This window comes from Macrosteles quadrilineatus, unplaced genomic scaffold (genome assembly GCF_028750875.1).
Source record: "Macrosteles quadrilineatus isolate MER2022 unplaced genomic scaffold, UCM_ALF_1.0 Scaffold_6__1_contigs__length_79288215, whole genome shotgun sequence".
NCBI lineage: Eukaryota > Metazoa > Arthropoda > Insecta > Hemiptera > Cicadellidae > Macrosteles > Macrosteles quadrilineatus.
The window spans coordinates 52,302,768-52,327,322 of NW_026542599.1; the positions used below are offsets into that span (position 1 = coordinate 52,302,768).

Below are 24,555 nucleotides of genomic sequence, written 5' to 3' on the forward strand. Positions count from 1 at the left end.
GTTAAATTAGGGGTGAAAAAATGTGTTGAATTATGTTATCTTGTCATAAAACTTATTTGAGTATGCATAAATTGACCTACTAAACTAATAACTGTTAAGGGACTAAAACCTTTAACCTGATTAAAGAGGGAAGAACTTTTCAATTAGGGGGTTCATAGATATAAGTTAGTTTGAAACTAAAACTTCTGTATACAGGATTAACTAGATTGAAAACACTGAAGCTCGCTAATGTCATGGAAATTATTCCATCTCCAGTATAAAAAGAATGAGAGAAAACGAGAGAATACCCTATGACAAACAAAGGATACGTATAACAATACGGGAGTTATTGAATTGACGCTTTGTTATCTGCTGGCGTATTCCTGTGTCCGTGATTCCGGCGGGAAAATATTTAGAGCACTTTTGTAATCTGCCAGACTCTTTCAATTAATAAAGTATATTAAGTGTTTTGTCTTACTTTAATGAGGTGTGACTGGCTCGAGATGGAGATTTTTCATACGGTTTCAAGCTCAAATATTTCTTGAACTTCGTCTACTTTGATGATGCATAATAGTAGTGCATAGTAGTTTTATATGATTCTTTTGCTTTAGGTTTTAATTTATTAGTGTTAAAATGTCATAGTAATCAAAACGTAATACTGTATTTTATTAAATTCATTAATACCTATTCGAATGGCTTAAATACATAAACCTAAAATAAATCTTGTTAAAGCTAATGGCCAAATTTCTCATCGTCAATTGGTTTGACTAACATATGACATGGAATATTCATCACACAAAACAGAGTCTTGATAATTTACCATAAAAGTTATAAGAGAGTTTTCCTATGATTTCATAAACGCATCATGTTTGACATAAAAACAACTGATCAATATTTTGGTTACACCTAGTAGTGGTGCTTAGTAATGTCAAATAATTTGGGTAAATCTTGATGTAAGTGTTCGTTGAAAATTGGATCAACAATAAGATGTAGCTAAGTCAATTAACAGTTTTTAGTAAATATCATATTAACCTCACAGGATTTCACCATATATTTACTAACTAAATAATAAATCATTTAATATTGTTTATTCCAAAGAGGAAATTGGTTTTTGGTATCAACTGGTGCGCCAATTAAGAATTGCCTTATTACTAAAATTGCCAAATGAGTTAATTTTAAAGTTTTCATTTCGAGAAATGTTATGAAAGTCAGGTAAAGAAATAATGGACTAAAATAGAACGCATTCTTGTAGGGCTTCGTTTAAAGATGAAACATTATTTTTAAATATTCGACACAGAAGGTTACCTTTTCTAGTACCAACCAGACGAAGCACAGTTGCTTCCACTTTAATCCCAGTTCTTTCCAAGTACGAGTATTCTCGTTATTCCAGTCAGTAATTAGTTTGTAACTTTCATTAAATTGAAGAAACTTTTAACGACTCACCGGACAAATCCATGAGTTATAATTTAATTTCTTCTTTTTGCAAGAATAACAATGAAAATAAAAAATGTAAACTGTCATGGTTGATTACATTGTGAAATGCATTAAGTTTTGTAAGAAACTTTTAATGGCTTACCATGCAGATTTATTTGTATTTCATTCTACTTTGTAGTCACAACTTTAAATTATGTAAAGTAGTTAATTTCCTATGGTTATTACAAAACCAAAGGAAATCCGAATGAAATTATAAATCATGCATTAAATAATCTATGGAATTTAATTTTATTTGTACCATCGATATTCCAAATTCATACAGAAAGAATTATAAGCGTAATTTGTAACAAAAATTATTTAGCACATTAAGTACGAAATACATTGAATCTAAGTACAACGTTCAAAGACTCATAAAAAGTCCAAACACCATACTACAATTGCTTTTGAACTTTTTCAGAAAGCGCAATTGATTGCCTTCACTTAATTACAATAAGGAATACATTTGATAAGGATTAAAATTTAGATAATTTTAACAACTTACCAGAAAATTGTACTGAAGTTTATTTAATTTTTGAAGAAGAGTTCATTTGTACCGTGGAATGCATAGGGATCTGCGTGATTGGAAAGTTTTCATTATAATTCTCATCCAGTTCGTCCACTCAATATGAATCCAGTCTGTTAATTAAAATCTCACCGCGACACAGTTGCATTATTTGTCGTTACATAATGGAGTGATCACAATTTCCTTCCAAACCTAAAGTTTATTTCATAAAATAATACTTCCCTATTTCAATATATTCTACAATGAAATGATCGTGAATTAGTTTACTGGACAACATTTTCGCAATAATATTGTGAATAGTGATTTTAATTTACATTATTTTATTTTTGACAAATAAGTTGACGTGATCTAAGTTTCATAAAAAATGAACGACTTTTATAGAACGTGCGATACAAGAATAAATATCTGTTATTGTTTTCTATGTGTGTAGCATAGAGACAACCTAAATAACAAGCATTTTAGTTATTCCTACCTAAGTGAAATTATTTCGCCTATGGGGCCTGATAATAATTGAAGTGTATAATGGAAATAGACCAACACTTAACATCTTTTACATGTATAGTGTATAGATATTTCTACAAGTGTTATTTGACGTATTTTCGTAATTTCAGGTAATTTAATAAAACAAGTACGATGCTGATCAACAAGTTATTTACTAAATAGGTTACTAGATAACAGTAATTTTCATTTTAAACATAAAAGTAACTTATTGCTGTATAAGTTTCATTATTAACTTTAGACTTTGAAACACATTTAAACATTAGGTTTTGCAATGAAACCCGTTGTAAGTCAATCAATGTATGTTATCAGCCAGTCAATAGACTACACACACTTCTACCGAAAGCCTACATCATTACATTTAACAAGTAGTTCTGAGCGAAGAGCTTTGCTAACCAAACTGGTCAAGTGCAAAACACATAGCCGACATCACTGAGTAACTTTGCATTTCTAAATCAAACACTGTCTTACCACTGGGTACGATTGTTTGATGAGTTTTACCATTTGATTATAAAAAGGCGATTTTCATAAAAAAAGATCCAAATTCAAGGAAATAGTGTTTTTAATATAACATACTGGACTGTATTATTTTATTTACCTACTAACTGGTAAACTCGATTTTTGCAATTTAAGTTTATTTCAAATAATATTTTTGACTATAGGCCTACATACAGTTTTGTGGGGTAAAAAGTTACATTCCCATGCTAAAGAAACAGGAAATTTGTTGAAAAAATTTATTTGAGCTGTCAACAGTCAATGTACAATGTTTATTCTCATCTTATGTAGGAAGAACTGAACAATCTAACTAAATGCGCTTACACCTGCTAAATCGTATGATGGAAAATTACGAAGGAACATAATTATGACATAATGCAATGAATAAATATATTTCTAGTAATTGCTGTTAATGATCGTGGTTTGTTTAACCGTATTTTCTGATTCGCTTGTTCGTTCAATCTAAACTTCAATTTTTATTTACAAGACATTCCTGTAATCTTCAAAAAATATTAGTCATTGAGTCCACAAAACCTTTGATTGGCTCATAATTTAATTTATGATGACAAAAAAGACAAAGTCTGTGATACAAAAGTATTTTCTAGTATGCAGTCTTTCTTTTACAAAATAACATCATAATGGCATTACTAGTAGGTTTCATAAAAACTAAAAGGTTCTTAACAAACACGATGTAACATTTCAAAATGGCCGCAAGCACTAGAGTGCGTACAAGTAAGAGGTGAGTTAAATGTGCCTCATTTGCTCCTTTGTTAGGTAATCCTCTCTTTAACTCAAGTAGTTCAATCTTTCTCTACGTCTAACTGCGACCTTTAACGCACAATTTGTGCGCAAAACTTCCTGGGTGTTACATTTGGTCTTGAATTACAGCTTGATTTTTTACCATTCAATGAAAACAGGGAGTCCCTTCAATTATATTGAAAAGTGTGATCATTATTAAGAATTACTTTAATTTCAAATACAGTAACCAATAACAGTTTAAATCATAAGCCTGTGTCTAAAAGGTTTCGGTCAAACGCTTTGGGAACTAAACACTTTCTTAAACAGGTTTCCTTTCATCTTGTAAAATCAGGTTGTTATTAGTTATTATTTTCCTCTGCGTATTTATGTATGAAAACTGCATAATACATATTTTATTAAATAAAGTGATATAATAAAAAATAACTTTTTTTGTTAAATGTAGTAGGGTTATGTGATCTTTATATTTTACCCGTTACCATGAAGTGTGATTTAAAATTTTAAGCCTAATCAAGACAGATTTTATTCAAACGTTTTTCTAAAAGAAATATTTCTTTATGTTTTTGTTTAGCTTGTGTGTATTAAATTTGTATTTATGGCTGTTGTATATGTATGAGCACCTTTTTTCGTCATAAACTGAATCTCATTAAACATTGTGCTTCTTATACAGTATTGTTTAAGTTTGTTATACGTTAGGATGGTTTTATAGTGTTTTTTAATTCACCAAACGTAGAAACTATTCACATATTTGTTGTCAAGCCATTCTATCCTGGCCAAAGTCAATCGATGATTATTTTATACATTTTGCAATCGGTAGATTTTAAAAATGTTATATAATAATTGCAATTTTACAAATATTTGGGGTAACGAAAGATGATGATAATTTCATTATAACACTAAAACAGCACAGAATAAACATATTATCTCACAAATTAGTAACCTTTATACTTAGAGATTATTAAATATTACTTCTTATTTTTTATCATTCTAACTCTAAACATCAAAACTGTTTTAACCAAATTAAAATATATTTTTGTACTAATAAAAAAATGTGTACGTCCTCTAATATTATAACCAACTATTAAAGCTCTCACTGTATGATTGACCAGAAGTAAGAGCGAATAACATGTTTAAATCACCGTTATCAAACTGAATTTTATTTTGGTGACTAAAACATAATGTTTAAGGAGGAAAACATACTTAAACTAGTCTCAGTCCCCCTGAGTATGCTCGGGCTAATTTATTATTCAAAGTTTTGTAAATAAAAAGCTACACAGGAGAATACGACTGTCTCCTGGGTCTAATCTGAACGTAGAACACAGCCGAGTACACAGGTTGTATACTGAATGTACTTAGGATAGACACTTTGCTCTCTTAAAATACATTTACAATGTAGCCAGATTGTGTTGTGTACATGAAAAATTAAATTTTATAAAGTTTTCGCTAAAACGAGACAAGATGTTTATTTTAATGAAAGTATACCGTTCACATAGTTAATTTTAAGTTACAGTTTGTGCTATGATTTTAAAGTTTGGCAATTAACATATAGTGTGTTCATATATTAGTGAAGTAAGATTAACATGTTACGAGAGAAATAAACTAATAGATAAATTATATCGCTAATATCAATTTCTCGTAAGCGGTTGTATTTCTTTTTGTGCACCTAACGATTTATTAGGTTATATATTTTGTGTTTAGTAAAGCTAATAATAACATGTATTATTAATAATTGCAGTCCAAATTAAGTTGTGGAAAACGTATGTGTAGTTAAAAAAATTAATACTCAACACTAAGCATGTTTTTATTCTAAAGATTTATCGTATCTAATTATTTAGATAAAAATAGTAATAGATACTTAGGTAAAAAGTATATTTTCAATTTACTTGCAGCGTAACGATTTCTTCGGGGTTCCAAGAAAATCCTTACCTGAAAATAAAAATATAGTTGATGAAATCAATAATAACACTCCAGGATCTCTAAACCACTACATTATTTTCAATCGCTTATGAGGTTTCCACCGTTGGTTACTGCCTAAGCCACTATTGAAATCCTCAATTTTAATAAAAATAAAAGGTGAGAACACCTTCATAGCACTATTTTCAAGGATTTTGAAAATACGATACTCAACAAAAATTGAAGTGAAGTTCAAATGTATAGTACAATACCATTTGTAGAGTGAAGTATCTTGGGAAAACTATAAATGGTATTAGCGAATTTCCTTATAGCTATTACCGAAGGTGTCACGATAAGACCTAGGCCTGGGATCGATTTACTTTTTATTTTTATGTCCACAGAGGCCAAAAAACACTATTTGTTCAAATCTTTATGCATATATATATAATATAGGCTATGTCCGTGATCGCGATAACTTGTTTTCTCAATTGTTTTCCATTTAAACATTGAAATTACCAAATTTCCATATGGCCATCGTGTAGATCTTAAAGATAACGTAGAAAATAAAAATAAATCTGTATTAATTCATAAGTCATTCTTACGGAGAAAAATATGACTGTTGTAGTTGACTTGTTTATGGATATATGTTGATCAAATTTTGAATTATGATTTCATTCTATAATATTAACGTTCAGTAAAAAAGCAACACCTTTACCTTCCCCTTACGACAAACCTAAGAAATTTGTAAAATCTAATGTTTTTTAATAGGAAATACAAACAATGTACATGGTATTATTTTCTCGAAATATTATATTAAAAATCCCATCAGACAAATTAAAATTCGCTTAGTCTGCAGGTTTGCTGCAGCAGGAAAATTTAGAGTGGTAACGCTATACATTGGTTTTGGTAATTTTACAGTATTTATTATTATGACTTTTTAAAAGTAAAGTTATAACCTAATATTTTCTTTCCAAAAAAGTAGGGGGGAAACGAGGGAACAACCGATGACAAACAAAAGATACGTATAACAATACGACGGAGTTATTGAATTGACGCTTTGTAATCAGCTGACGCCATATTCCTCTGCAACCGTTTTGGAGGGAAATGTGGCAACCATTTTGGAGGGAAATGTTTGTGCTGAACATATTAGAAAATAACAAAAATATAACGTAGACAAATATTTTTTTTCAGCAAAACCACTTGATATTTTATACATAAATGTGATTGTAAACAAAATTTCATAATTATTTTCAGGATATGTTTCCAGTAATTTACGTATGTTCATTTTCATAATGTTTAAGACAATATTTTTTCTAGTTAAGTATATTGTATAAATCTTACACTATACAACTTCCTGTGTATAGAATCTTTCTTGATAGACTCTTAAACACAATTATGTACTTGAAATGAAGCTGGTTAATCCACAAAACACAATTGGTATTTAATACCAATATTTTAATTGTTGATTTCCGCTTTCTACTCACAATTTGGACAAAAAAACATTCCTTTCTCCACATGACATTTTATAAAAGTATTTTTCTGTAGAAAGTGAAATAATGACTAGGAAAACTATATATTTAAATAACAAAAGACTGTGCAAACTTTACTAAAAGGCATTTTATAGGGACAAGAGTTCACAAAGGTAGAGTTAAAAATAATATATAATTGATGTGGTTTTTATTATTTTTCATAAACAAATAATAAAACATTTTAATTTAGTTAAATTTTAGATGTTTTTAGTTAGATTTTAATTTAGTTAAACAAAATATAAAGTTATTAAGGACTGCCTGGCAAATGCCCTATCTTTTTATAAGATAACCTTAAAATATAAAGTTATATCTTTTATATGCTTTTTTAAATAATTAAAATGTACCAATCATTTTAATGCATATTAGCTATCTTTCAATTAGAAAATGGTTAAATAAAAGTGAGCAAGCATTGTTTCTTTATGTTTCGATTTGTCAAAAAAAAAAAAAAAAAAACTGTTACAAAGAAGATATAAAGTAAAATGTCATATAAAATAAATATAAGAATATGCCTTATCTTTCGGACGTTGAAAAATAATTTTTAACCTAAACGCAAACAAATATATGGATAGGCAGAAATTTGATTATTTTTTGCCTTTTCAAAGCAAAAAAAGGGAAAAAATCTTAGATATCAATTTAATATAAACATTACATAGATATTTTCTAAATTTTCATCACCACAATAAAAGGAATAGTGAAGATGAGAGGAATGTTTACTGCCTTACCATATACAATTTTATTTAACTTTTAAAAGTAAATATATATTTCAGTTTTTTTTCTGGGATATTTTTATTTACATTTGTAGAAGTTAAACTTGCTGAGTAAACTAGACAAAGGTATCAAGTAGTTCTGCTCAATACTGACTTTTAAGGTAGGTCAAGATGGTTGTAGGCCTTTCAGAACTCGGTAGAGATTCAAGTTTAGGACCGCCTCTGGGAGATGGAACTTCATTTGCATTCGAACCAAGTTAGGAAGTAATCGCCAAGTTGGATAGAAACTTGTCTGTCACAAAGACTCGAAATATGTTACATTAAAAAGTTTCGTGAGAAATTTGTTTATGACGTTAAACATACAGTAATGGAAAATAAAAGTGAATGTGTTGAGTTACCGGATAGTATTTTTATGTCCTTTCACATCCTTTGATTATAGACTCTAACACGGAACTGTGTTGGTAAATTTATTCAGGCTACACCTAAAAGATCATGGTATTATTACATGGGTAAAATCCAAAGGTGGTTTGCGGGATTTTAACCCGGGGCCTCAAGAACCGAAGCTCCGTGCTCTAAAACGAGGCCAGATTTACAAGAATTGATTAATCCTAGTACAGTGAAATTCATAATCTAACGACAATAAGAGCCTAATCTAACGTAGCCAAGAATCATACTATTTTGTGTTTCATATTTTATTGACGGGTATGAACTAATTGGAAGTGATACATTTATACTTTTAATACAGTACTCAAATCTTGGAAAAACCGTCATCAGTAGTTTATTTTTCATTCAGTTACTAAAGAGCTATACAAAATGCTATCCTAAACCTTCAAATTGCGGTACATAAATTTCCAAGACATGAGAAGAGTACACTTAAAGAAGTAAAATCTTATGAACTTTAAGTTTTGTAAAATCTATGATTTAGGTTTGACCAGTATTGTCTTAACAATATTTTAATTGACCTTAAAGTTAAAATATTTTCTTTTTTATGTGGTTAAGTTTAATTTATATAATTTTTTATCGCACAACTAGGGTACGTTCCAAGAAACCTAATCGACTAATTTAATAAAATAATGTAGGTATCATGGTTTTGATAACTGAATGCGGCAAGTGCAACATTAAACAAGCTCAAAAACATTAGATTAAAACATTTATTTGGTAATAATTACAACCCAACAAAAAATATGTTGAGGTGTGTAACACAAAAGGTTTACTCTAACCATCAGATGGTGGGGAAGTATAAGAGACAGGTCGAGATAAGTTTCACTCTTAAATAAAGCGAGCTCTGATAAAGGAGGAGGAGACAAATAATCAATATAAGGGACATTCTTTGGACCCCACTTGACCCAAAAACTCAAAGTCGCCGTCAACGCAGCGTAAAGTACCTGACAAAGAAAACCCACATCGTTTTTCCCTTTAAAAATGATCGTCAGTACCGTTAGAGTTACCATTTTGAAAATATGGATACAAATGCGAGTGCATACTGCAAGTAGACTTTTAATCCATTTTGTAAATATGGTGACTATTTGTGTCTTACTTTCGATCTCGCGTAAGAGTGCTGATGTAAATTATATATTTTTATCTCATTTTGAAGGAAATAATAGAACATATACTTTGATGTTTGGTTGTAAAAATAGAATACACAAGCAACTGATTAAAGCTTATTTAGTGTATGTATAAAGGTTTAAAGTTGATTAAACAGTGCAACAAAACTCCTACACAATAAAATATTCTTTTTTGATCCCAAACACAATGATAACTTCATTAGGTACACAATACAGCCAACTACTTTTGTGTTATGTTTAGATATTTTATCGTAAAATGTTTACCACAATTAAATCCAACTGTTTACAGTAGCGTTTCAATACATCCCTGTGTGAGTGTTACAAAAAGGTTGTCAGTTAATTCAATAAATGACGGGCAAAGGCTTTCAACCCTGATTGGTCCCGGCTTTTATCCCTTTCAACCTCTGATAGTTCAAAGCGATTGTGCTATGAATCTGAAGGGCGAGCTATGGTACAATGCAGCTGGGTGAGCGATCAAAGGCTAATCATTGAGTTATAAATATCGCCATTGAGTGTATATATTAATAGACAACTTTTCTTATATAGTTTCACATTCTTATACGTAGGTTCTACTCTAGAACCGTTGCACAATTTCTTCAGAGCCTAGAGGTTTGCGACAAACTCACATAACTAAATACCCCCGTCGCAGCAAACCTGCATACTAAGCGAATTTCCATTCACCTGGCTTGATTTCTACTAAAATATTCCCTATAAATTTTCAGTTTTATTTCCTATTTAAATAACATTAATTTTAGTGAGTAGTTAGGTTTGCTGCTACGGGAAAGATGTTGAGGTGTGTTTTTTCAATTAAAATATTGATAGCTTAGTATGAAATAAGCCAAATTGCCAAATTTGATTGAAATATATCCATAAAGAAGCAAAATAGAACAGTTTATTTATTCTCCATAAGAATAACATGGGAATTTTAAATTTACAATTTCTTTAATTTTCTCCGTAGTCAATGAACATTCAAAAAAACTTAAATATACTAAATTATTTGTTTTTTTAAGCTCTAAATGGTCTAGAGAGAAATTTAGAAATTTAAAGTTTTTAGGGTCAAAAATGAGAAAACCCCATTTTTACCCCTTAAAACCCCCCATAAACCCCTGATCCCATGGTCCGATTATGCTGGTTCGCGTCGAATAAATGTAGGTTTACACGTTTGTACCAAATTTCATCAAAACCGGATCAATTTTGCTCGAGTTATCGCGCTAACGGACACATATATAAATATATATATATAAATATATATATATATATATATATATATATGAATTTGAACGGATGGTGTTTTTGGCCTCTGGGGACCTCAAAACGAAAAAGTAAATCGGTCCCGGGTCTAGGTCTTACCATGAGACCTACGGTAATAGCTTATTCCCTATATGGGAAATTCGCTAAAACCCTTAATGTCGAGATTTGAACCCGAACCAGAGGGGAACCAAAGCCTCACACTTAGCCATTAGACTGGCTTGTTCCTCAGGGGCTTTTGTAATACTAACGTGTAATAAACTGATGAGGTACATCAATACTATTTGGTCTACTTTCATAGATTATCTACAAAGTGGTTCTTAGGTTTAACATTATAAAAGAGATTGAAATAATACTTAGATAACAAATCACCAAGTAGGAAGTGGCTTTTAGAGAACAGACATCTCCAAAGGGTCAGTTTGCATTACACAATAGACGATTGATATTTTTAGACTTCCAATTCAGGTAATTTATAGGTTTTAGCAAAGATGATGAGAAGTAAATTGTTGACAATGCAATATAGAATATCAAATACAGTAGGTAAAATATTAGAATATATAAGATTGTTACGACACTAACACACTAAGTTTGTATTTTTAGGCTTAGATAAAAAAAACGATGAATGATGAATTAATGAGATGACAGCTGATTTGTTACATACTTAGATCAGCTGGTTATTTTCCCAGTATCATTATCAAAAGCCCAAAAAGCTACCTGGGTTTGTTTCAAACTATCAACTGGTTTTAATTTGCTATTTATGTTTTTACAAAACACGTAACATAATAAAGTCCAGAATATTAGACGTGATATAGATAAAACATTTTGTAACCACACAAGAATGTTAATTTAGGTCACATTCTTAGTGTAATATACAAGATATATCTTAGAAGACGTTTTCATATGAATTCCTCAGCACTACTGAGATCTCCCAGATATTACATATCCGTAAGATATTTGATTATACCACTCTGACGCAATGCAAATGAAGGCGTGATATCATCCTCGTTCTCGTTGCTTTTATATACTTATAACTAAATATGACCAAAATTCACATTAGAATTAACAGTGACGATTAAATAGTGCGTATTGGTTATTATTAGTTTAGTAAAATAATTAAGTATTGGATTGGTTATAAAAAAAATATGGTATTGTTATTGTTTGATTTTATAATTATTAGTGACAGTTTTTGATTCCATATAGACTTATTTAACTTCTTTCCAATAGGTAGACTTAGAAGGGTTAGACTCTACAGTTAGTGTGTGTGTGTTGACACACTCCACGGCTAGGTCTCAGTCAGTGACGGGTCGTGGGCGGAACTGTGTATAGGTAGCCTATGAACCAGGGTAATAACCAAGTACTTCAGTGATGCTGCAGGGCGCCACCCAGTTTCGGGGTATGATGCTGGTCGATAAACTGGGAACGTTCCAGCCCCAGGATGGTAACAGATTTTGCAGATCTCTGTAGTATTGAGTGTCTTAACCTATGCTCCTATATACCATGAGGTTCGACAGGTCCCTAAAATCTATGTTGACTTAGCGTTGGGGTGAGTTTCAATTTTGAGAAAATTGTGAATAAAACTGGATAATTCAGGGGTTGACCCACCTACGCCCACTATAATACACTATGACAAATACACTGGTTTTCAAAAATGACACAAGATATGACAAAATAAGCGAAGGTTTATTACAAGTAAATATTTTGCACAGACAAGCCTGACTCAAATGTCCGGTACGAAATAATAATCAATCAAAATGCTACATACAACGTTCTTCGTTCAGTATTCGTTACTACCAAGACACTTGAACCTAAAATATAACTCAAATAGGCTATTTATTTATTTACATTATTTTTTTTTGTGACCAAAAGCTTTTGGAATTTCCGACTGCGCAGACGGTAGCAAAGTATATTTACAGAAAAGCAACAATTAATTTTTACTCAAAAGACAACATTAGACAAAATATATGTTCGACCGTAGTCAATAATCAATCCGACAAAGCAATAATATGACACAAAATACACAATAATAATAGACAATCTTACAATTAAACAGGGGACAACAGAGACAAAATATATCAGGTCTCTAATCAATCCGGCAGAGCATAATGTGACACAATACTAGATACACAAAAATAATAAAATAGACAATCTTAAAACTAGGCAACACCAGCGACAAATATCAAAGACACTATTACCCTTTCGGCTACAATCCGAACGATTACCGTAATCTATATATCTCTAAAAGTTAGGCCTAGCCTACAGAATATGTTGAGACGATGGTTTAGTTGCGTCTAGTTCCCTCGGCACTTGGAGTTGCACAAAATACAGTCTGAAGATAACTGGATTGAAATTTGAATGAAATTTGAATCTTGATGCACCAGAAGTTGAGTAAGTTAAGTTAAATGTCCAGAGAAATTGATTTAGTCTTTGTATTTGGCCAAATTAAAATGATTTAGTAGGCTGATAGTTGAACTGTAGTCAGATGAAAGTTACGGTAAAGGCTAGCCTAGGACTTATCAGACAGTGGAGGTCCGCTGCGATGACAGGTGGTAGGGGTGGACGTGGTCCAGGTCCACAGCCCCGTACGATGTTGGATAGGCCAAGGTTGTAAGTGGGCCAATTCTGGTAACGTCTCTCCAGCAGTAGGTCGGATCTCTCACAAGCCGTAGGTAGGATCTCTCATAAGACGTAGGTCTGAACTCTTGCAGGCCGGAACGTACACCCTGTAATTCCTCGTGAATAATTTCTGTTCTGGTTAAATATTAACAGTAGTCCTATAACTTAAGTCATGTGTTCCATGAAGGCTAGGCCTTGATTAGCTGTAATTTTAATCCATTTTGTAGTTGTTATGACAAAAGGTCAGTAACAGTAAGTGAAACTAGGTCTTAAACTGTTCTTGCCTCAAGTTAGGCCTATCTTAGAACAACTGAGCAACAATTTGGTTTCTGACATTTACAAAATAAATAATTTACAAAATACATTCTTTATATTTAATTTAGTGAGCGTAGGTTGATTACATTTTCTAAGCTAAACAAGAAATATTTAAAACACTGAACTACATATGAACAAAAGCATGGTGAACAAGTACAAGGTAGGCCTAGGCCAAGAATGACAAAAATTTCTAAAAACTACTAAATATATCATTTCTTCCTTTTGGACAACCTAACCTAACTTTGAGAAATCAAAACTGATTGTAAACAAATGGTTTAAACGATTTTGCAAAATTTGAGACCATGTGACTGACTCCTGTTGCAAACTTATTGCTTTGCACCAACATGAAAATTACAAGACAATTTCTATCATAAAACAGGGAAAATGTACTTAAAACTATAAAATTATCAACATTGTTTGTGTCTTACCCACAGTTGTCTAAATTACCTACATAAGGTCAACCCTGGAATTATAATTTCGTGTTAATTTGGCTTGAGAAAAACCAAGTTCATGATGACTACGGCAATCTGTAACTTGTTTGAACAACTGGAAATGATTTTAATTACAAACAAATTAATAGAATTTGGAACCCTGAAGCAATTTAAGACTTTTTCTGGAATCCCGACTGTCTTACCTCAGTATATAAATCCTTAAGAATCTGAGGGCAAAATTGTAGACCGGCGTCCAGAAGTTGCAGAGATTTCTTGTCTCAACGATAAGTCTGATGGCGGCCAAATGAGGATGATTCAGCGTCTTCACTTTCAATCTCCACTCCAAGGTTCCGAGTCAGCTGACAGTTGTCTCGAACCACCGCTCTGATTGGTTGTCCTGACTTGTTCGAAAGCTCGCTCCGTTTCAGTACCGTACTAGCGTTGATTATGGTTTTAGGGTGTCCAACACAATTAAACTCCGCTGGATACTATATTCGGTCCACTGTGACGCGTCAAACAGTGTAGATATTTAACATGGAGTGATCAGTTCCATGACGAATAATTGGGGCGGCCTTTTAACCGTGACAGTGTAGGCCCCTTGGGTTATCATAGCAAACTACCATTAGTGATTTCTTGGATTTGAATTTTGGTCTTTCATAGACACACCCTGCTTGAAGTACTTTACCAATATGGCAAATTTTCCGTTTTCATGAAGTTAAAACTTTTTTGTCGTCTCTAAACTGATACTTATCAAGAAATTTATAAATAATTACATAAATTGAAGAAATATTGAAACTGAAAATTAGCAAAATATTTGCTTAAAATAACAATTGAATCTGGCACATATTGTAACTATAACCAAATATGTAGGCCTAATATAGAACTCATTTTTTTAAAAGGTGTGTTTAATTGATCTCTAAATGGTCACACTTTTAAGCTATATTTTTAACAACTAAATATCTCAGCGAATCATAGCAAACCTTTACTAATGAAACTACCAGATTTAGTTCAGTTATTATAATTAGACGTAATATAGTTAGTTTCTGCTATTGATATGATTTATTTTAAAAGCATACGCCTTATACAGGTATCAATACATAAATAACAAAGTAATAATGAACAACAACCCATTGACTGCATTAAAAAATAACAAGATCAATGTAATAACGCTGAGTAAAATGAAGAATGTTATTTACTGAAGTAAGTAAAAATACGTATATTGAGTTTGAAGAAACATTAGGAAAGTCCATTATTCCTTTTATTTACCTCCACAAATTAAAAGACAACATTTGCCGGCATGAATAGGTCCAAGCGTTTGTTCAATGTTATGTCAAGCTAACAATGTTTTATGTCAAGAAACTAGAATCTAATTTGAAAACTGATTTTGAAACCGATTTAGTACACGAAGATTTTACCAAAGTTTGTAATAGCCTATGGAAATCGCCTAATCTCCGAGTTAGTAATTGGTATCGTCGTTAATATTTCACTTATTAAATTACACAATGTATACTATTTTTTTAATCATTTGTTGGTTGTATTATATCTTCCTCTTGCCATAACTAAATATTTTTACAAATTTAAACAGTCATGACCTTGAATTTCATAACACTAAAAAAGACTAGGAAGAGAAAGAACAAATGGGATTTGGAAACTTGTCTATAGGATGAATATAACTCAAAAATAAGGTTACAAACATTATCAAAACTACGAAAGGAATAATATTAGAAAATACTAAGAAACAAATCCGTAGCATAAGTAACTTAAAATAAATCAAATCAAACTCAACATAATATGATAACAGAAAATATATTTCTTTTGATATAACTCCTTTAATATAGTTAAAGTAGAAACTAACCTACTTTAAAACCTAACAATTAATATACCTATAATTTATATGATGCAATAATAATATAAATAACATTAATATTGCGTATTATGTTTCGTGTAAACTATGAACATAAAAATTAAAAATGTAAAGTAACGATTTTTAAGATTTGTTTTATCGCTGTCAATAAGCATCTAATGTCAAATAGTACATATAATAGTGCATCTAATAGTATGTATCTACGAATAATCCATAAACAAAATTTTCCTGTTAGAATTTGTCCCAACAAGAGATAGAGGAGCAAAAATAACTTTGCTGGAAATATGTTTTTCAATCAATTAAATTACATTACTTTGGAAATGTATTATATTATAACTTATAGTCATTTTATTGAGATGTTTTACAGTTAATTGTTATTCTTTTTTAATGCATAACATTATTAGGTTGTTGTACAACAACTAGTAATATACAGAATTTATTTGATTGAGTTTAAGGACTAAAAGCTGGAAACTGTACAAACTAAATAATAATTGTAAATACCGTTATAATTTTTAAATCTTTTCTTAAACATGTAGCTAAATTTTTTGACAAAACATATTTTACGTTTGCATTTTACTAGACCCGTTTATGAATTAAAAATAATAAAAAGATCACTTTTTTAATTTTTAAATACTTAATCCTTTACTGCATGAATATGAAAATAAGAGACTATCTAAATTATTCTGATATTTGATTACATATACTGCTCGTGTCTATACTTAAGCACGAAACCCCCTATTACACTAAATTATGGGAGTTACAAGGGCGAAAGAGTATGTGAGACTTAAGAGGAAGGCAAAACTAAGCTTTCTCACTAAAACTTTGAGGTACAAAGGGAAACATTAAAAGACCCCGGCGTCAAAGTAAAAGCAGAAACATAAAGTTTGTTGCAAGGGTAGGAATATGTTACCATCATTTATGAACCCTGTACACGGAAAGGCATGAAGCTTTCCTTTAGATGCAGTACAAGTAAGATACTTTTACTAGAATTATCAGCAATGGGATGAAGAGTCTTGGATTGGTCTTCGTCTGGATACTCAGATATAGATGATCTTTTCGATATTTGCGGTTCATAACTAGCAATTTATCAAAAATTAAAACTGTACCCTAGTTTGTCAGACTACTTACTAAGTACAATTTATGATTAAATTAATTTTCTTTTTTAGTAGGTAAAAACAAATAAATCTTCATCTTGCTTCAAAATAAATATATTTAAAATTAAACCCTCTTCAACACAGTTTCAACTAAACTTCTTAAATCCTCAATTTTTATTTTAACAATGTTTTATTACTCATTATCAACAAAAAACCCTGAAAATAAAACAATCTTTTAGTTATTTGTCTAATAATAGTTTTTTGTATATAAACTTGATTTTAAAATGGAATTGAAAAAATTTATAATTTTTATATATGAACGTAAATAAGGTAAAGCAAGGCATTTATTTAATTTGGACACATTTACAAAACTTAACTAAATTTAGAAAAAGGAAAAGAAACTTACCCAAAATGGGTTTAATCACTGAATTTACACCAGTTAACTTTAAAGAACAACTGACTGTAAAAGAGACAGCAGCACGTGGCAGAGGACCTTATATAACCTTGGTATAAACAAATCTGTACAAGAAACTAACTAAACATCTGATTGGTTGTTGAGCGTTGCTTTGTCTTTTACATGAATGACTGAGCTAAACAGGAAAATTAGCATGTTATTGTACACATGGTACAAAACTAAAAAAAAACTACACTTTCACCATAAACTATTGCTTACGTATGGCTTTTTAGTGACAAACTATCGCTAAAAAAGTTTCAAACTCGGTGTTGAAACCTTGTGATATTTACCTAAATTGCAGGAACTCAAAGTGGAACAATTTTCATAATAAATTCAAACACTGTCTCTCACGTCAGCTACTCGAGCAGTGCTGGTTCATATGACTGGAACGTGTATGGTGTATGAGAGAAGGTAACAATTGCGCCAGAGAAACAGAATTTATTCCTTAAAAACATCTTTCAATATTACCCAAATGAAGAAAAACGGATTCAATTGTTTACACTCTCTAAAAGAATTGCATTTTAACATAAAATGAGGTTACTAACCTGTCGTCAATCAATCCTATATTTCGTCGTGATGACTATAGTTTCGGGTTTAAAACCCCGAATGCTCTAATCTAAACCCCGCAGTCTGGTTTTGTCCTTGGCCGGCCTAGCGCGATTGTATATAATATTTGTACATCTAAATATTTCCGTGTGTATTTATGTGTTTATGTATTATTGACAACGGCAAGTGCAAGAAGATATGTTTAACGATTTGACTACTGAAGATTTGGAAATGGGGGGTTACCCCGAAACTATAGTCATCATGACACAATATAGGATTGATTGATGACAGGTTAGTGACCTCATTTTATGTCAATTAATCAATCTTGGAGGCAAGTGTGTATGCATTTTAACACTTGGAGTATGTAGTTTAATATTGATATAGGTTGAACAGGAAATTGATAGAGGGCAGTAAGAAAATTAAGAGAGAGAGAAATCTTTTATATTTTTTCATTGAAAATTAGGTATTTTAAGCTAAGTATAAATGTAGATGAGTCTAGGATGAGTGGTGTGATCTTGTAGTTTTGTTAATTAATAGCCCATACAGCTAATGGCAACTAATGGGCCTACAGTTTATAGTGGAATCCGAACCACAGTTTTGCCTTAGTATTAACGATATTATACTACGATAGTACTAACTACTTGTTGTCTAATTATCAGGATAATATTGTGGATAGTCGCAGTACTCACTACTGTGCTAGTGCGGACTTAATCCCAGGGTATCGCATCCACAGTGCATGCCTACAAATATCCATAATTCGTGACCTCTTAGCTGGATTACAGGACGACGCCACAGTCCTAGAATCTATATATCTATATACTTATTTAATACGCAAGCAGGAATTTTGTGACAATTACTCCTCCGAAGCTACTGAACCGATTGACATGTTTTTGGTGTCATTGGAAAGAGCGTAACGTGAAGTTGTGCAGGAAACTTTCTTTTTAGGGAAATAATTAGAGAGTAAGGCCCTGGGGCCCTTTAAAGTTTTGTATTTTTCCATAAGATTAACATGGGAAACAAACATTGTTATGCAACTCCAGCTGTTGTCAGAAATTAAAAGTAAGAAGAAAAACATATGTTAATTGTAAAATTGTGACATAGATGTTATGCAGAAAATCTGGTAGTTAATGGTTATTTGGTGCTATTAAAATAAAGACTGAAATTTGTTATCGTACTGGCGACAATGGGTGATACCATGCAGACTACATTATCATTTGACAAGGACCAACATGGACAACCTATTGCGGCTATAAGTGGGAAACATTTCTACAATACACTAAAAGCCAGATCAGCTTTTGAAAAATGATAAATTATTTACAATAAATGTTGATTGTATTAAACTGTTAAGTACATTGTGAGTATTATTATTAGTTACGTAATCTTTGAGTTGACCCTTTTAAACTCATCGGAATTTACGACTTATATTTGTTCTTGAATAAGTTATTTTTTTGTTTTGAAATAACTCCTTTACTTCATTGCGATTGCTCGATTTCGAGCAACATGTACACTAGTAAACTATATAGTTTTTTTTATTGATTTGAGTAAAATGTTCCTGGCCAAGTGATATATAATCTGAATAGTAGGAAGGCTCAAACAATAGTCCATTGGTCCTAAACACATTAGAGTCCTACATTACCGGCAGACCCCCTCATAAACTCTTTTCGCTGTCCGTCCCTACAAAATTAGTCCCGTGCCCAACTAAAACTACCTGCACATAAACCGTATGTCATTTTAATTCGTTTTAGAATTATCAGAACGAGTTATTAATTTTAAAATTTTATCGCTATTAGGGTAATAGTACATTAGTAACTAGCACAGCCCTTAATACATATATTTTTCATCAAAACCTTAATATAAAATAATCACCTATATGAATAAATACCTAGTAGTCTTTTCAAGCAATTTATATTTTGGACATTATATTTCCTGTAAATACGTTCAATGAAATCGTAAATATTAAGGAAGACTGACGTAACAGGTAACATCTTACCACACGCATAGCTAATGTATCATTGAGGTTTTAACAGCCTCATTTTGAAATAAATAAAAAAATGTAAAACATTGAATTGTTTGCAGAAGAGTATTGAAAATTAATTTTTGAAAGTTATTAATTTAGGAGTGGTTTGTAATGTTAAGTGCATTATTAATTTTGTTTACAATATTATTTACTGTTGTTGTAACCAAACAAGAGGTTGTCCACTCAATTTACAAAACATTTCATGTAACAGTGCAACCAAACTTTTATAATAAACAGTTTTTAAAAGGACAAACTCTTTAAGTTTTGAAGGATAAAACTGAGCAAATACAGAAAAGGAGTTTTTATCAGGTTTGTTCTTAACTAAGAACGACAAAAACCTTCGAAACTAACAGCTTTGTCCAATACTCGGTTGCAAGCTTCAGCTGGGACACAATTTAACTTTGTCTCTTATCTAAGTCTAACTTGGAAACTTTGCGGCAGTTCGAAGATCATTCTGCAATAGAATTGTGGTAATGTGAATACAAATTGTTTACTTCAAATTAACACTATAAAGGTTTAAGTTTGAAGAGCAACTCTAAATATGTTGAATTGAATAAATTAACGAGTATAAAGAAGAATTTAATCAAAATCAGGTTTGGTATAAGCTCTTGCTTTACTCATTTGTTTGCTCACAATATATTTCACCTACTCATTTCTGTTATAGCTCACAAATTATGTTCTGATGTATTTACTGTAACCTATTTGGATTAACATGATGGACATAACTTCACTGTTGTTTTGTTCACAGTACCTACATTTTTGTTACACTGCTAAAATAATGTCTGTCTTCACGCTTTATGGATCTAAAGTACCTTATTTTCTCATTGAGTCGAGTAAGAATCAGCTGGACATATTGTAAAGTTTTGTTGGCTACTTTTCCGAAGAAAATAGTCCCAAAAGTAAAATCATTTTTTTACTAAAATTGTTTAGGTTCATAATCGTACCACATTGTGCATTCCAAAACAGTGTAGTCCAGGGTGTACTGTGTAGTCCAGTAGTCCTGATTTGAATTTAATTAATTATAGTGTTGGAGAAAAATACAAGTTGCATTTTATTGATAGTAACAGCTGTTCGAATATAATTGTATTAGAAGATATAAGCCTTTAAAAGAATCAATTTATGTAAGTAAATCTTACGGTATTTTTTATTATTATTTAGGTAGTACAATATAACGGAAAATATAATTTATCAAATGCACCAAAATACATTTTCAACTCTCACCCATTTTATGACCTTGGTTACCCCTCTGATCGATATAGTTCGTGGCGAGTTGAGTTACTTAGTTTAACGCACTTGGGTAAAGTACTGTTTTGTCAGATATTTTCCCATTCGAATAGAAAAAAAATAGAAAAGGCAAGTAATACATTGAAATTCAATTATATTACATTAAAAAACCTCGCCTCATCAAAAAAATACTGTGGTACAATGCATAACCATTTGAAAAAATATCCAGATCATTTTTAGAACAGAATTCCAGACTGTTATTGATACATGTTCATAAACATTTTGTAAGCGTAAATTTAAGTTTTAAAAAAATTAACGGCTACGCCAAGGATTATAACGCGCCTTCATTTGCATTGCGTCAGAGTGGTATAATCAAATATCTTACAGATATGTAATATCTGGGTTCTCTCAGCAGTGCTGAGGAATTCATATGAAAACGTCTTTTAAGATATATCTCGTATATTACACCAAGCTCGTGGCCTCGGCTAACAACCTTATTTGTTTAAGATATGGTTTGGTCTATTCCACAGCTATTTATAATTGTGTTGATTTCGTTGCTTTATTAAATGTTTTTGAACGTTAATAATTGAAGAAGGCTACCATTGGATTCTGTCTTAGTTGGAAATTATGAATACTAACAATACTTCGGAATACTGATAAACAAAATGTTTGTATATTTTTAAACCATAACTGTTGATTATGGAATGCATAATGTACCCTTTACATTGGAACCGGAAGATACAAAGAATTACATTTTGGAGTTAATGTGTTTAAATTTAACGCTAATATCATAGATCGCTCACTCATCTTCGCATTAAAATGCACACTCTGGTGCGTTGGTGACGTACAATATTTATCTTACTACCGTACAATAAACATAAAATTATAAATTTTATATATACAATCACATTCTTCCAAAATATGTGGCCGGTTTCAAAAGTAAATAAAAATATCAGCATGGTGATAAGAAGATAGACTAAATATTTTTAAAGTCGATGGGAAATAATGAACAAATACATTGAATTGGTCACTTTTGTACGTAGATTTACACTGTAGTATCGTAATGAAATTGAAGCCTGATCGAACATGTAGGTGAGTTTTGTTCTGCTGCAGAGTATTACCATTCGTATTGATATTGACACCAGGTTTCAATTTGGTTTCTCATATTGTGTTGTCTCTTCACTCCCGTACAAAAATCAAATTCACCGGGTTGTGGTATTTTTCTCATTTACATTTCAAACAGAAGTAAGTAGATGTATCAACTTCTACTGCAGTTAACATGTATTAATATCGGTCAATTTTTAAACTCATTGTGATAGTTCTGAACTGATTGTATGGATAGAAAAGTAGTTTGTAGTTCTCAAATTCGAATTCTAGTAATTCGATTCTAAGTCAAGTGAATTCTGTACTTTGTTATTAAAGTCCTTAAAATTAATATTTAGGGACTACCGACAGGAAAACCCACGTTCAGTATTAAATTGAGCATTTCCACATCAACATATATTTTTCACATTTTTTGTAATTTAATAATATGTTTAAAATTAATTTTTCAATACCGTACACTAACTTACACAAATCAGTAAGGTTTTTCGTAGTAATGTTCTTTATGGACTCTTGGTGAGGTTACAATCTTTAAGTGTGCCAAGTGATCCTTTTCCTATATTCCTATTTTATTACATATACAACTTTATTTAGATTACAGTATTGAACGTATGTTTATATTTTCGTCTTCACTTCGCTCACAGTATGTAGGTGTTTTAGGGGAAGAAATCTATTCCCTCCACTTGACCTTTACCTTTAAAACGTCAACAGCTGATTAACCAATATAATTAAATAAAAAGTGTTGGGGGAAAATTTCCTCAAACCTCTCAAATATTGTGAACGAAGTATAATAAACTAAAATTTTATAACAAAAATAAACTAAGCTGAAATGCAACACTTGTTTGGCATGTGAACTATTTTAAATAAGTACTCGACAATATTACTTATGCTATCTATACGTATTAAACGTCGTGCGGGAATTTATAACTCTTCTCCTAGCCACCAACTACAAAGAGATCATACTCATATTGAGTTGTAAGGAAGGCATACAGCCGTAAGCTTTAAGTTGGTGGTAAAACCGACTATTCCATTATTGAACACGTTCTGTATATGTTTAAATTTTTTAATCACACTTATACAGATTCGTAACAAAAAAGTGTAAACTATTTTTAGACCATAGTTGTTTTCTTCAATAGAAAATGCAATCATTTTATTTTTCGATTCTCTTTTTTTATTCAGTTTTCTTATTATTTGATACATATATTTCACCGGTAAAATGTTCATATTTTACTTATCCTCCTATTCAGTAAGCCTAGTACGTGGATATAATCTTTATAAGGTATCTTTCAAAAGTATAGTTCGGGAATGGAAAATTTAACTTCTGGAATCCTTTATTACCATTCAGTAATTAATTTACTTTTACTGGTTTACATTAATACCCATACTGGCTAGTATGCAATCGACAATGGTATGTACTGTTATTTATACCGATCGATAGTATTTGTTTCTTAACATTTTGTTACTACTAACCTTTTGTTACTACTCCCCTGATAAGAGTGTTTTCCATAGTCCATAGTACATTAGTCTACACAGATTGATTTGATAAAACTTTTGATCCAATATAAAACCAATTAATACCATAAAGTTTAGACACATCATTTTTATCATCATAACTACTTTAAACCAACACATAAATATTTTTGTATTTTTAACTGAATATGAATTCTATACAAGGTGACCGAGGAGTAAGGTTATCTTTACTACTGATTAAAATCTTGAGGTTCTTTAGTCGGGAGCATTTATTAAAACATAATGATCATGGACGGCTGAACTCAGTTTCGACCGACCAAAAAAATATTTTTCTCAAGATCAAACTGACAAAATCTTTGATTGCTAGAAACCACTGCCACCCATCCAACTAGAATATTTAACGAAATGAATTTTCATTCTTAATTTATTTATTATTATTATACCTTAATATCCACGGATCGTTAGGAGAAGGATTCAAGTGATAAAAAAGGCAACCAATTAATGTCTAGCAAGTTTCTGATAAGCACAAGATACATTTGCATTAGTCCTGAATTTGAATAAAGCATGATAAGAGTAAGAGTTAAAACGTCCTTCTTATCTGATGCTGTAAACATTAACATTGTCCCGATTTTCTCTCTGACTGAAACAAATTTACTTTTCGACTCTACCAAGTTTTGCTATTTGTTCATAATATTTACAGCTATATAACCATGGTTTGAGCCAAACAATTTTAAATATAGAAACATGTTTAAAAAGAGAA

At 31.1% G+C, this 24,555-nt stretch overlaps 1 protein-coding gene and 1 long non-coding RNA gene across 2 annotated transcripts in view; both read right to left on the reverse strand.

The window, feature by feature from the left end:
- LOC128996958 (solute carrier family 12 member 4) overlaps nucleotides 1-24,555 on the reverse strand; it is a 280,375-nt gene that overhangs the window by 220,133 nt on the left and 35,687 nt on the right. The window lies entirely within an intron of this gene.
- On the reverse strand, nucleotides 12,328-14,605 carry LOC128996960 (uncharacterized). The gene is made up of 2 exons (XR_008491074.1): nucleotides 14,229-14,605; nucleotides 12,328-13,386 (listed from the first exon to the last, which is right to left on the reverse strand). It is a non-coding gene; the product is annotated as an uncharacterized LOC128996960 (long non-coding RNA).